Below are 12,627 nucleotides of genomic sequence, written 5' to 3'. Positions count from 1 at the left end.
TAAACCTACTGAGTATATGTGGATTGTACTCACTCCTACTTCTATGTCCCTTTTGATGTAGATACTGGTCAGGGTACCCAGCGTTGTAGTTGATTTTAGTTGATACATCATCATCGGATCAGTGGTGAGATCTTAGAATCCAGATCGCCGCTAGTCCATCTTTCATTTACAGTCTTTTCTATATTCAGAGACTTAAATTGTGTATTCAGATTTAGATTTTATATCTAGATGCTCTTTACACTTATGACATTAGGTCTTGGATATTTTCATTCTCATTTTTTATTTTACATTTATTTGTAGCCTGACTTCCTTTTGGGAGTCTCATATGGTTTTACTTTTTGGCTTACACATCGGGATGGGGTTTGTGATTCGTGTCTTCATGACCTCACTTTTTGGGTCTTAACAAATTAGTAACAGAGTGCTAGGTTCATCGATCTCATGTGTTAAAGGGCAGGGTGTCTAGTAGAGTTTTGCAGATTGATATGTAGACGTTTGTACTTATCTTCGAGAGGCTATAATATATTTGTTAGGATAAATTCCTTTTTTTGATTTCTTTCGTGCAAGTTATTCATATCAAATATTGTAAACCTCTATTCTATTCTTTCCGGGTTAAAGGTAATGGTCGGGCTTGAGAGGACAGCTCCTGCTCGAAGATGATCTAGTGAGGCCCCACCCGAGCCCATTTATAAGTATGAGAATGTGTAGCATCAGGTTGAAAAAGCAGAGAAGTGATCGGTTAGACCTTGAGTGTTTGGATTTCAGATTTTGGGTATCCATTCAGCCCCACTTTTCATTCCTCCAAAATTTGTGGCTTCACCAATTTTTGTGCTAGTGTTGCTATGTCTGCATGGGGGCAGAAAAGTTTTGAGAGATTCATCAAATCTTTGCCTCTCAAGTTTGATGGTATAACCGATGAAGAGGCTTTTGAATTTTGATCGAGTGTCAAGATAGGTTGTTCAATTTGGGTATTTTGGAGGTACATGGAGTATGTTGCACCTCTTACTGCAGTGTCCTCAAGAAGTTTATGCCTTATAGCCTCCGTGACCAGTGCCAAGATGAGTTTGATAGATTGGATCAAGGCTCCTTATCTGTACCTGAGTACGAGGCTCACTTTCATGAGTTGTCTCATTATGCCATATCTAATATCCCTACTGAGTTTGAGCAGATCCGCAAACTAGTGAATGGATTCGCGGGTTATCTCAAGAGGCTACAACTTTCCTTGTGTTATCAGGTGGTACTTTTCAGAGTGTTATTGACCACACCAGGATGATTGAGAGAATTCGACATTCTAAACAGGGTGGGGCTAAGAGGTTTCGTTTGTAGGGTCAGTTTGGTGGTCACTCCTCTAGAGGCAGGGAATATCTAGGTTCAGGTACCCACAACTATCAGGGCAAACTAGTCTAGGCAGCTGTCCAGGGCTCAGATAGTACAGGTGGGCCTAGGTCATATCAAATGGGTTATGGTGGTTCTTCGAGTTTTGGAGGCCATATTAACACTTTTGGTTATCCTCCACGGGGTTTAAGACCTCGAGGCTGCTTTGTATGTGATGAATTTGTGCATAACATCCAAGATTGCCCCAAGCATGCTCCTTCTATCGGGCAGCCCGAGATACCGACTGTTCATTCTATTCCTGCCCCAGCCGTTCGAGGTACTACACAAGGCACTAGAGGTGGCACCAAGGGTTCCAAGGGTGGAGCTAGAGGTGGCGCTCATGGTGGTTCACAAGCCAAAGTGACCGTCAGTTGTGCTGTGTTGTATAACAGGTAGATCTGAGGCGGAGGCCTCTAATGCAGTTGTTATAGGTATTTTTCCGATTTGCCAACATCTTGCTTCGATATTATTTGATCCAGGGTCTACCTATTCTTATGTGTCGACATATTTTGATATGGGTAGAGATTATGTGTGTGAGCCTCTTATTGTGCCTATTACTATTTCTACCTCGGTAGGTGAGTCTTTAGTGGTGGATCAATTTATATCAAGGTATTTGGTGATATTTTTGGGTAGAGAGACCCATATGGACTTGATTTTATTAGACATGCTTAATTTTGATGTGATATTATTTATGGACTAGTATCTCCTTATCATGCTATATTAGATTATTAGACCTTAGCTTATCCTGATTTGCCTAGCTTGGTATGAAAGGGTAATCCGAGTTCGTATCCGAAGGGGGTGATGACATATATTAGTGCTTGTCGTCTGATGGATAAGGGTTGTTTGTATTATTTGGCTCATGTACGTGATCTCACTATAAAATCACTTCCTTTTGAAACTACGAGGGTGGTGAGAGAGTTTATGGATGTGTTTCCTATAGACTTACCTGGTGTTCCTCCTGATCGTGATATCAATTCTGTGATTGATTTAGAGTTGGGCACCAAGCCCATCTCTATTTCTCCTTATCGGATGGCTCTGGCAGAGTAGAAGAAGTTAAAATAACAATTGGAAGATTTGTTGAAGAAGGGGTTTATTCGGCTTAGTGTATCATCGTGGGGTGCACCAATCTTATTTATGAAGAAGAAGGATGGTACTATGAGGATGTGTATTGATTATCGATAGTTGAACAAATTCACCATCAAGAACAAGTACTCTCTCTTCTTCGCATCAATGATTTATTTGACCAACTTCGGGTGCATCTGTGTTCTCTAAAATTGATTTGAGGTCGGGTTATCATCATTTGAGAGTTTGAGAATATGATATCCCAAAGACTGCGTTTAGGACTCGATATGGTCATTATGAGTTCTTGGTTATGTCCTTTGGGTTGACTAATGCCCCTACTACTTTCATAGAGTTAATGAACCATGTATTCCGGCCTTATTTGGACTCATTTGTGATCGTGTTTATTGATGACATCTTGGTTTATTCCAAGAGTGAGGTAGAACATGTTATACACTTGAGGACAGTCCTTTAGAGATTGAGAGAGGAGAAGTTGTATGCAAAATTCTCCAAGTGTGAGTTTTGGATCGAGTCTGTGATGTTCTTGGGTCATATGGTGATCAAAGATGGTATTATGGTCGATCCGGCCAAGATTGCAACGGTTCTTGATTGGGCTAGGCCTACTTTAGCTATCGAGATTCAGAGTTTTATTGGGTTGGTAGGCTATTATTGTCGGTTTATCTAGGGCTTCTCTTCTATTGCAGTCTTATTGACTAGGCTAACTCAAAAGATCGTAGCATTTTTATAGACCAATGAGTGTGAGGTGAGTTTTCAAAAGCTCAAGAAGTTATTGACTTCGACGCCTATTCTAGCCTTACCCAAGGAGGGTGTGTCCTTCATCGTGTTTTGTGATGCTTTGGGAGTCGGCTTGGGTGGTGTTTTGATGCAAAAGGGTAGAGTTATAACTTATGCTTCTCGAAAGTTTAAGGTATATGAGAAGAACTATCCTACCCATGACCTAGATTTGGCGGTGGTGTTCGTTCTGAAGTTGTGGAGGCACTATTTCTATGGTATGCATTATGAGGTCTTTATTGACCACCGTAGCCTTAAGTACATCTTTTCTCAGTCGAATCTGAATATGAGGTAGCGTAAGTGGTTGGAGTTATTGAAAGATTTTGACATCACCATTCTTTATCATCTGGGCAAAGCTAATGTGGTAGCATATGCCCTGAGTTGCAAAGTATCTAGTATGGGTAGTTTAGCCTTCCTTAAGGCGGATGGGAGGACTTTGGATTTGGAGGTTCAGTCATTGTCTAGGAAGTTGGTCTAACTTGATATTTCTACACATCCTAGCATTTTGGCCTTTGTGGAGGCTAGATCTATCTTGATGGACCAGATACAGGCACACCAGTTTGAGAATGAAAAGTTGAGGACCATTCGAGACAAATTATTGAGTGGTGAACCAAAATCATCTTCTCTTGATCCGGAGGGAGTTTTGAGGATAAATAGTCATATTTGTATGCCCAAGGTTGGTGATTGGGTACGTATAATATTGGAGGAGGCCCATTATTCCAAGTATTCAATTCAGCTAGGAGTATCAAAGATGTTTCATGACTTGAAACAATACTATTGATGGTGTGGCATAAAGAGGGACATTGTTGATTTTGTGGTTAAGTGTCTAAATTGCCAACAGGTGAAGTATGAGCATCAGAAACTGGGTGGTTCTATGTAAAGGATGCCCATTCTCGAATATAAGTGGGAGCATATTACCATGTACTTTGTGTCTGGATTACCCACGACATTGGGTAAGTATGATTCTGTATGGGTGATTGTGGACCGATTGACCAAATTAGCCTATTTCCTTTTGGTGAAGACTAGCTATAATGCGAATTAGTTAGGTAGGATCTATCTTCGTGAGATTGTTAGGTTGCATGGGGTGCCTATCTCTGTTGTGTTGGATTGGGGTTCTGTGTTCACCTCTCACTTCTGGGAGGCATTGCAGTATGGTTTGGGTACACAACTAGAGATGAGTTCAGCATTTCATCCCAGACTGATGGCCAGTTTGAGCAGACTATTCAGGTGCTGAAGGACATGTTTAGGGCCTGTGTAATTGATTTTGGTGTTCGATGGGACCTACACTTGCCCTTAACAGAGTTTGCCTATAATAATAGCTATCACTCCAGCATTCAAATGGCACCATTTGAGGCATTGTATGGTCGTAGGTGTCGGTCACCCATTGGGTGGTTTGATTCAGTTGCAGTCGATGCATTAGATACTGACTTACTCAGAGATACGATGGAGTTGGTAAGTTTGATTCAGGGTCGAATATTGATAACACAGAGTCGTTAAAAGAGCTATGCTGACAGGAGGGTTCGACCTTAGAGTTTATGGTAGGTGATTGTGTGTGGCTTAAAATATTGCCCATGAAAGATGTGATAAAATTTGGGAAGAAGGGCAAGCTTATCCTGATGTTTATTGGACCATTCGAGGTTTTAAGGAGAGTGGGTGGGGTGGCTTATCTTAACCCCTAGACTATTAGCTGTCCATTTAGTGTTTCATGTCTCTATGCTTAGCAAGTACATACCGAATGAGTCCCATATGATCTCTTATGGTGCGATAGAGGTTGGTCCTGATTTAACTTATGAGGAGGAGCCGATAACTATCCTAGATAGACAGATTCGTAAGCTCAAGACTAAGGAGATTGCTTCGATCAAGGTGCAGTGGCGACATCAGCCTATTGAGGAGGCGACATGGGAGTTAGAGTCTGATATGCGGGCCTGATATCCTCACCTCTTTGATACTCCAGGTACTTTCCCTTATCTTATGTTCGAGGACGAACATCATTTTTAGTAGTAGATGTTTTAATGACCTTGAGGGTCATTTTTGGAAATTTGCACAAAATTACCATTTTACCTCTATCATTAGTGCCTCCGAGTATTATTTGTTTAGTTTGTGTGGTTGAATGTGTTTAAGTATTTATAGATAGTGAAATGGGTATATTTTTGAGTTCTACATAGTTAAGAGGTGAAAAAGTGGTTTTCCATACCAAATGGAGCTACGGGTCTCGGAATGGGATTTCATCAGTTCATCAGCTTCAGAATTGGGAATTTGGTCTAGTAGTGTCGTCAAAAACTGATTTGGAGTTGATATGTGAATTTGAAGTCTCAAGTTGAAAAGTGAGGTTTTAAATGAATTGGTTTGACTTCGGTCAACATTTTGAGATCTGAGCGTCGGATGAGATTTCTGTCAATTCCGTTGCGTCTGGAACATTGAGTTTGGTCTAGTTGAGCATTGATTTAAAGCCCCGAGACCTTAATTATCGTTTTGAATTTTTAGGCCAAAAGTTGAGTTTTAGGCCTATAAGGGGTTGGGGAGGGTATTTTTGGTCAAAATGACTTCTTTTCAAAAATTTGACAATTCCATTGAGTCCACAATGTTGAATTCAGTGTATTAGCATATTCGGTTTATTTTTATCAGACTCTAAATGGTTTTCGAGGGTTTAACCGATAGCATTTTTAGACTTGACAATCTGTTGTGTTCTGGTTTCTGGTGTTGTACTCTCTCTTCATCGCGATCGCGACATGGGGTCACACGATCGTGATGTACAGATTTCGTAGGCTTTGCGATCATGAGGGTGGACTCCACGATTGCGAAGGGTTTCCTTTTCTAGTGTTCTTTGAGATTATGATGTGTCTACGCGATCACGATAGTGGTGCTATCGTGAGATTTAATGACTCATGATCATGATGAGTAATTAAGGGTCCCTGAACAATAACTTCGGGAAAAAGGTCCAATTTCTTCATTACCACCATTTTCAGACTCTTGAAGCTTGTGGGAGGCAATTTTGATGAAGTTTTTTGAGAAAATCCTTTAGGGTAAGTTCCTTTTTCAATTCTAATTCATTTCCTATCAGTTTCACATTCGTAAATGTGAGATTCATACCCCAAAAGCTTCCTGTTTCTTCCCTAATCCAAATTTAAGGAAATTGGTGATTTCTAACTCATTTTGTACTCTATTTTTATGAGTTTTTTCAACCATGAGTTCCATATTACTAGTAGAACGTATTTTTGTAATCCAATTTCAGATTCGACTCTTTTAGAAATTTATCAATTTTTGGACTGTTTTACCTCCGATTTCGAAACCTATCAATATGGGTGTCATTGGACTATTTGTGATGTGTATATTTTATTTTTGATAGTGGATTGTCATTCCGGACATTAAATACGAGAGTTGATCATCCGATGGAGGTGTTCAAGTGCGGTTTTGGCTATCGAGGTAGGTTTGGCTATCCTTCTTGGGGATGAGTTGGGGTGATTAGTCAAATTCTATGTTGTAGACTTTGGGATGGAGTGGTAGTATAGTTTGGGACTGATAATTTATATTGTGATGCCCATGTGGGGGCTTACCTGTGCTGTGTAACCCGTGTGGGGGTCTTATGTGATATTTTATTTGTGATTGAGACTTTGTAATCCATGAGTTAACTGAGTTAGAGATGTGAAGAGGTTATTTGACTTGTAATGCCTGCTCGAGGGGTTGAGTTGGTTTTTTTAGCATGCTTGAGTATTGAAATATTATTTATAAAGTGGTAAACACTTAATTTGAGGCATTTCCTTCCCATTACTGTCTATTAAGGGTAAACATCATGTTTTGGTTAAGTTTTGAGAACTTTGAACCTTGTATTACATGTTGAGTTGTAAACTACCTCCATGCCTTATATGATATGAATTCATTCATCGTCATTCATATTATCATTGATCATTGGGAAGTTGAGATCTGTGAAAATTCTTTTTGAGAAAGAAATGTGACACCTTTAAACCCTTGTATCTTGAGTCTCTGACCGAGGCAGTTTTATGGCAGGGCAGTGGATACATTGTGATCCCTTGACCATGAGTAGGTGGCAAGTGGAAGGGATATTAGTATCATGAGTCCTTGGCCACAAGTTGGGTGGTGAGGTAGTTGATACATTAAGATTGTGACGAGGTATATGATCTGCGAGACCCCTTTGGGTCTTGCTATGTAGCACGACTCAGCAGGTGTATACGACAGGTTGTGAGACAGCCTTGATCCCACCATACCATCATATTATTCCATCATCATAGTGCATTGCATTGCATTGATACCTGTGATAATTATTTTATCTTATTAATTGTGATATTGAACTATAATTATGTATTTATTTTATTCGCATCTTTCTATATAAATTAGCGACAACTAGCTGGAGTGGAACTATTCTGCATGCAGGTGAAAGTGTTCCTTAGTTTATTTCTTAGCTTTTGATTAATTTCTTATACTCAGTTGGTTAAACTTACTGAGTACATGTGGATTGTACTCACCCCTACTTTTATATCCCTTTTAATGCAGATACTAGTCAGGTACCCAACGCTATAGTTGATTCTAGCTGACACATCATCATTGAATCAATGGTGAGATCTTAAGATCCAGATCGCCGCTAGTCCATTTTTCATTTACAATCTTTTCTATATTTATAGACTTAAACTATGCATTCAGATTTAGATTTTGTATCTAGATGCTCTTTACACTTATGACATTAGGTCTTCATATATTTTCGTTGTCGTTCTTTATTTTGCATTTGTTTGTGGCCTGACTTTCCTTTGGGAGTCTCATATTGTTTTACTTTTCGGCTTACACATCGAGATAGAGTTTGGGATGCGTGCCATTATGACCTCGCTTTTTGGGTCTTGACAAAAGATCCTTAATAATATTGTTTAAACTTTTTGTCATTCATTAGCCAAAATTGTTTTTTTATCATTTTTCTTCAAATATTATTGATATAACGAAAAAGGATCAAAATTTTTCATGAACTATGCGAAATAGACCACTTATAACCGTTGTTATATTTTGAGATCAAAAATGCCCCTGTCGTTATCTTAAGAGACCACAAATACCCTTAAGAGTTAACAACAGTGATGTGGCATGCCACATGGCATTAATTTCGCCACCTAAGCTTGCCAACTAAGATATCCACTGAATTTTGACCCTAACCCAAACCCATACCCATTCTTTCTAGACCCACCCACTAAAATTAAGAGGCAAACTGATCTTTAGGTTGCTTGTGAATAATTTAAGCTTTTTATTCTTAGATCTGAATATGTGGTCCAAATCTAAGTTTTACCATCAAGTGAAACAAGAATTTTTTCTCGGACAACCATTTGCAATTCTTGTTTCACTTAATGACAAAACTTAGATTTGGACCACACATTCAAATTCGAGAATAACAATCCTAAATTTTGTTGACAAGCAACCTAAAAAAGTGTCAATACCAACATAAAACCAACAAAACATTTACTAAAATATCCCGAAAAAAAATAGTTTATGTAAAATACAAGGAATCATCAGCACTGACATCAACATTAACTAAAATTTTCACAATTATATATAAACTCTAACTTAAAAATACAACAATAAAAAATGTTTAAACCCCTACTGAAAGTAAGCAAAAAATCAGTTACATACTAAAATAGGAGAAAACTTACCTTCAAGATCAAGATTCCAAAGAAAACATTAACGGGTTCTTCTTAATTGAGAGCGAAATTATGTTCTTTACAAAAACCCTAGCCTCGGTGGTTTGGTGAAAATGTTAGTTTGCTTCTTAATTTTAGTGGGTGGGTGGGTCTAGCAAGAACGGGTATGGATTTGGGTTTGGGTCAAAATTTAGTAGATATCTTAGGTGGCGAAATTAATGCCACGTGGTGTGCCACATCACTGCTGGTAACTCTTAAGGGTATTTGTGGTCTCTTGATATAACAACAGGGGCATTTTTGATTCCAAAATTTAACGAAGGGTATAAGTGGTCTATTTCGCATAGGTCAGGGACAATTTTGACCCTTTTTCATTGATATAATAATTTGGAAAAAATTGTTTAAGCAATAACTTTTTCTATTAACTTTTTCTATTAACTTTTTTTAACACGTTTTTGTTTTGTTGATTTAGCTTTAATAATCACTTGAGGTTCAAGATTCTTTAACTAATTAAACTATTGGATTAGAATTATTTTAACTAGTTGATTAATATTACTTACATTTGTGTACAACCTATTTAGTATTTAGGTGAAAAACACATCTATAAAAGCACCTAATAATGAACATAACTTGCTGCTAAACTTTAGCCATAGTCATGGCATATCAAGCTATCAATTGTGAGTTTGATTCGCGACTTTATCTTTCAAGCCAAATTATGATATTTGATGCTTTAGTTTATAAATTTGATTAACGTAATCTTTATTTTCTTACTGTATTTCGTGTGAGTTGTAGCTTAATTTTTTTATAAATATACGTGTTATATTATTATGCACATATATAATGTAGTTTGTTTTTCATTTACCTTATTGTTTAAAGTATTTTTTAGTCCATTAATACCAACATAATTTTGCACTTTGATACCAATGACGAAATTTTGTTCACTATATTTAATTTTGCTTCTTAATTGTTAGCATGATGAGAGTTATCATATTCTTCTTTAAGTACATTTTTTATCATAAAAACTTATGCTATTTTTTAATTCCTATTTTCCAAACAATTAGTTATTATTAAATGTTTAAAGAATTAATATTGATAGGTTTTTTTTTCTTGTCTCGTTAAAAAAGGGACTCCATAAATATATGGTATGTTTGAGTAAAATATGGTTTGTTTTTCCATAATTAATTTTGGTAAAAAATATTCCAGAATTAATGTGGTAGATTCTTATTTTCTTGTATACCTGGAAAAAAAGTCTATAATATATGATATGTTTTTTTCTTATTTAAAATTTAATGTCAAAAATATCACTTTCAGTTCCTTATACGTTTTCTTCCCCTGCTTCTATATATCCATACTACTACGGTATTGCCTTAGTGCATGTGATATAGAGAAACTGGGGTCTACATTCAACTGAAGGTAACATTCTGGTGTTTTAATATTCTATAATGATGTAAATTAGTAAAATAAAAAAAACGGAAAAGTTTAAAAACATTCTTCAACTGTGTGAAATGAATAAAAGTACCCATTCATTTATAATTTGATCCAAAAATATCCTACCGTTAATAATTTGGTCTAAAAATGTCCTTATTGTTATTTAATGGGTCAAAATTGCTTCTTTTCAAATAAATATATTATTTATTTACGTTTTGAACACATTTTTTTCTAATAATATTTTTTATTAGCAAATGTTTATCCTAATTTAATTTGGAAAAAAATAATAATTTTTTTTCTTATTTCATTATAATTATTTTTTATCATTATCTAAATAAAAATTAATGGTGAGTTTACTATGAATTATGGTCGTATATATATGTCATACATTATCCGTTAGAAGGGTACATATAGTCATTTTATTTAATTGATAAAATGATATTGAGAAGAAAGAAATTATTTCCTACATTTTCATTAGTTAAAGTGATTTTAAAAGAGAGAAAACAAGAATAGGGTTCCTTAAAAAGAATATTCTTATTAGGAACAAGATGCGTTTAAAAAGAAAAACAATAATGTATTTATTCTAAAAATAACATTTTTGACATATTTAATAACAATGGGGATTTCTGGATCAAATTATTAACAACAAGAGCATTTTTGGACCAAAGTATTGACATCAAGGGTATTTTTAGACTAAATTATAAACAAAGGGCATTTTTGTTCATTTCACATCGTTTAAAGGCATTTTTTTTTATTCCTTTTCCATAAAAAAAAAGTTAATAATAGTAAAAGCTTTAATGTGATAAATTTATAAACATATTTTACTATAGGTCGATAGAATTATATTTTATGACAATACAATACGTAAAATAACGTGGAAAATTTTTAAGTACATTTTTCATCTTAAAACATTTATGTTATTTTTTTAAAGTTTTGTATTTAATAATAATAACGTACACACAATAACTATTCTTTTTAACGTGACATACACGTGCAAAGCATGTACACTTAACTAGACAAAATTATCATTATTTAATTATTTTTATAATATTCACTAGACTCCCAGAATATATGAAAAGACAAATTATTGTGGTTTTCTATTTTCCTTGTATATGTGACTAGACTCCTAAAATATATGAATAATTATGTAGACTCCTAAAATATATGGGAAGGAGAATTAAAATATATGATAAGAAGATTTAATGTAGTTTGAAAAAGATAGAAGAACTAATATAGACTCCTAAATACATGAGAAGGAGAATTAGAAAAAGACTTTGATTTATGAATTCTTCTTTTTGTGTATTTAAAACATATGTATCAAAATTGAGTGGGCATGAACCCTAATATTATTCACCTTATTTGAAATTTTTAAAGTTGAAGTCGAAGTTGGAGTTATATTTGGAAAAGCATGAAGGTCCTTAGAATTGTTAATGTCATGACCCAAAGTCTCAGGTCATGATGACACCTACTATGTCCCACCAATAGGTAAGCCAAACCCATAGCTTGAAACTAGAAGCAATGGGCTATCGCTCGAAAGAAAAGAATATGGAAGGTAACAATTATAATATCAAACAAAGGAAAGAGAGAGAATCAAATCAACACAAAAAATAAACCACCAAGACCTAGTATCAGTCGGTAGTCGAACTTCTAGTCATAACAAGAGTCAAGTTTTTAAAAATCAAGTTATAAGTACAGGCTGTCTCGAAAAATAAAATAAAGACTAGTCCTAACCAACATAAAGGGAGATAGGCTGCTCCGAATGCTAGGAGCTCACCCCAGTCTATGAATCCCAAGAGTTGCTCTACACAAGATCCAATCAGGCGAGAACTTATACTATGATCTGTAGGGTGCACGAGTATAGTATGAGTACCAACAAGTGTCACTTAGTAGGCATAGGCTGACTGGGCTCAAAAGATAAAACAATCATAAATGACGTGTAAGGAAGAAACATATATCACAAGTAACTGAAGCAATAATGAAAGCTCGTAAATAAGACAAAAACTGCTTCAAGGAAAAAGAGTAAAGGAAACAGGTAAATGAAGCAAAGATGTACCTGAAGGTGCTAGACCAAACCCTATTCATGACAACACTTTACGAAGGAAGACAACTAGACGAAGGCATACTAGTAGAAAATCACCATAAATATCACATACAAGCCAAGAAGGCCACTCTAAACAAAATCCTGCATAAAAATAGTCAAATAAAAGATAACAAGGGCAGTATCTACCTTTAAACAAAGGACTACCCTTCATACTGCCACAAGTATATAATCAATCAAACAATAACTTCATCAAGCCCTTATGTGCCTAGAAGGTACACAACAACAAACTAAACTCGTATGACCTCCATA

The sequence above is a fragment of the Solanum dulcamara genome, chromosome 11, assembly GCF_947179165.1.
Source record: "Solanum dulcamara chromosome 11, daSolDulc1.2, whole genome shotgun sequence".
NCBI classification, from domain to species: Eukaryota; Viridiplantae; Streptophyta; class Magnoliopsida; order Solanales; family Solanaceae; genus Solanum; species Solanum dulcamara.
Note: the sequence above shows the minus strand (reverse complement) of the source record.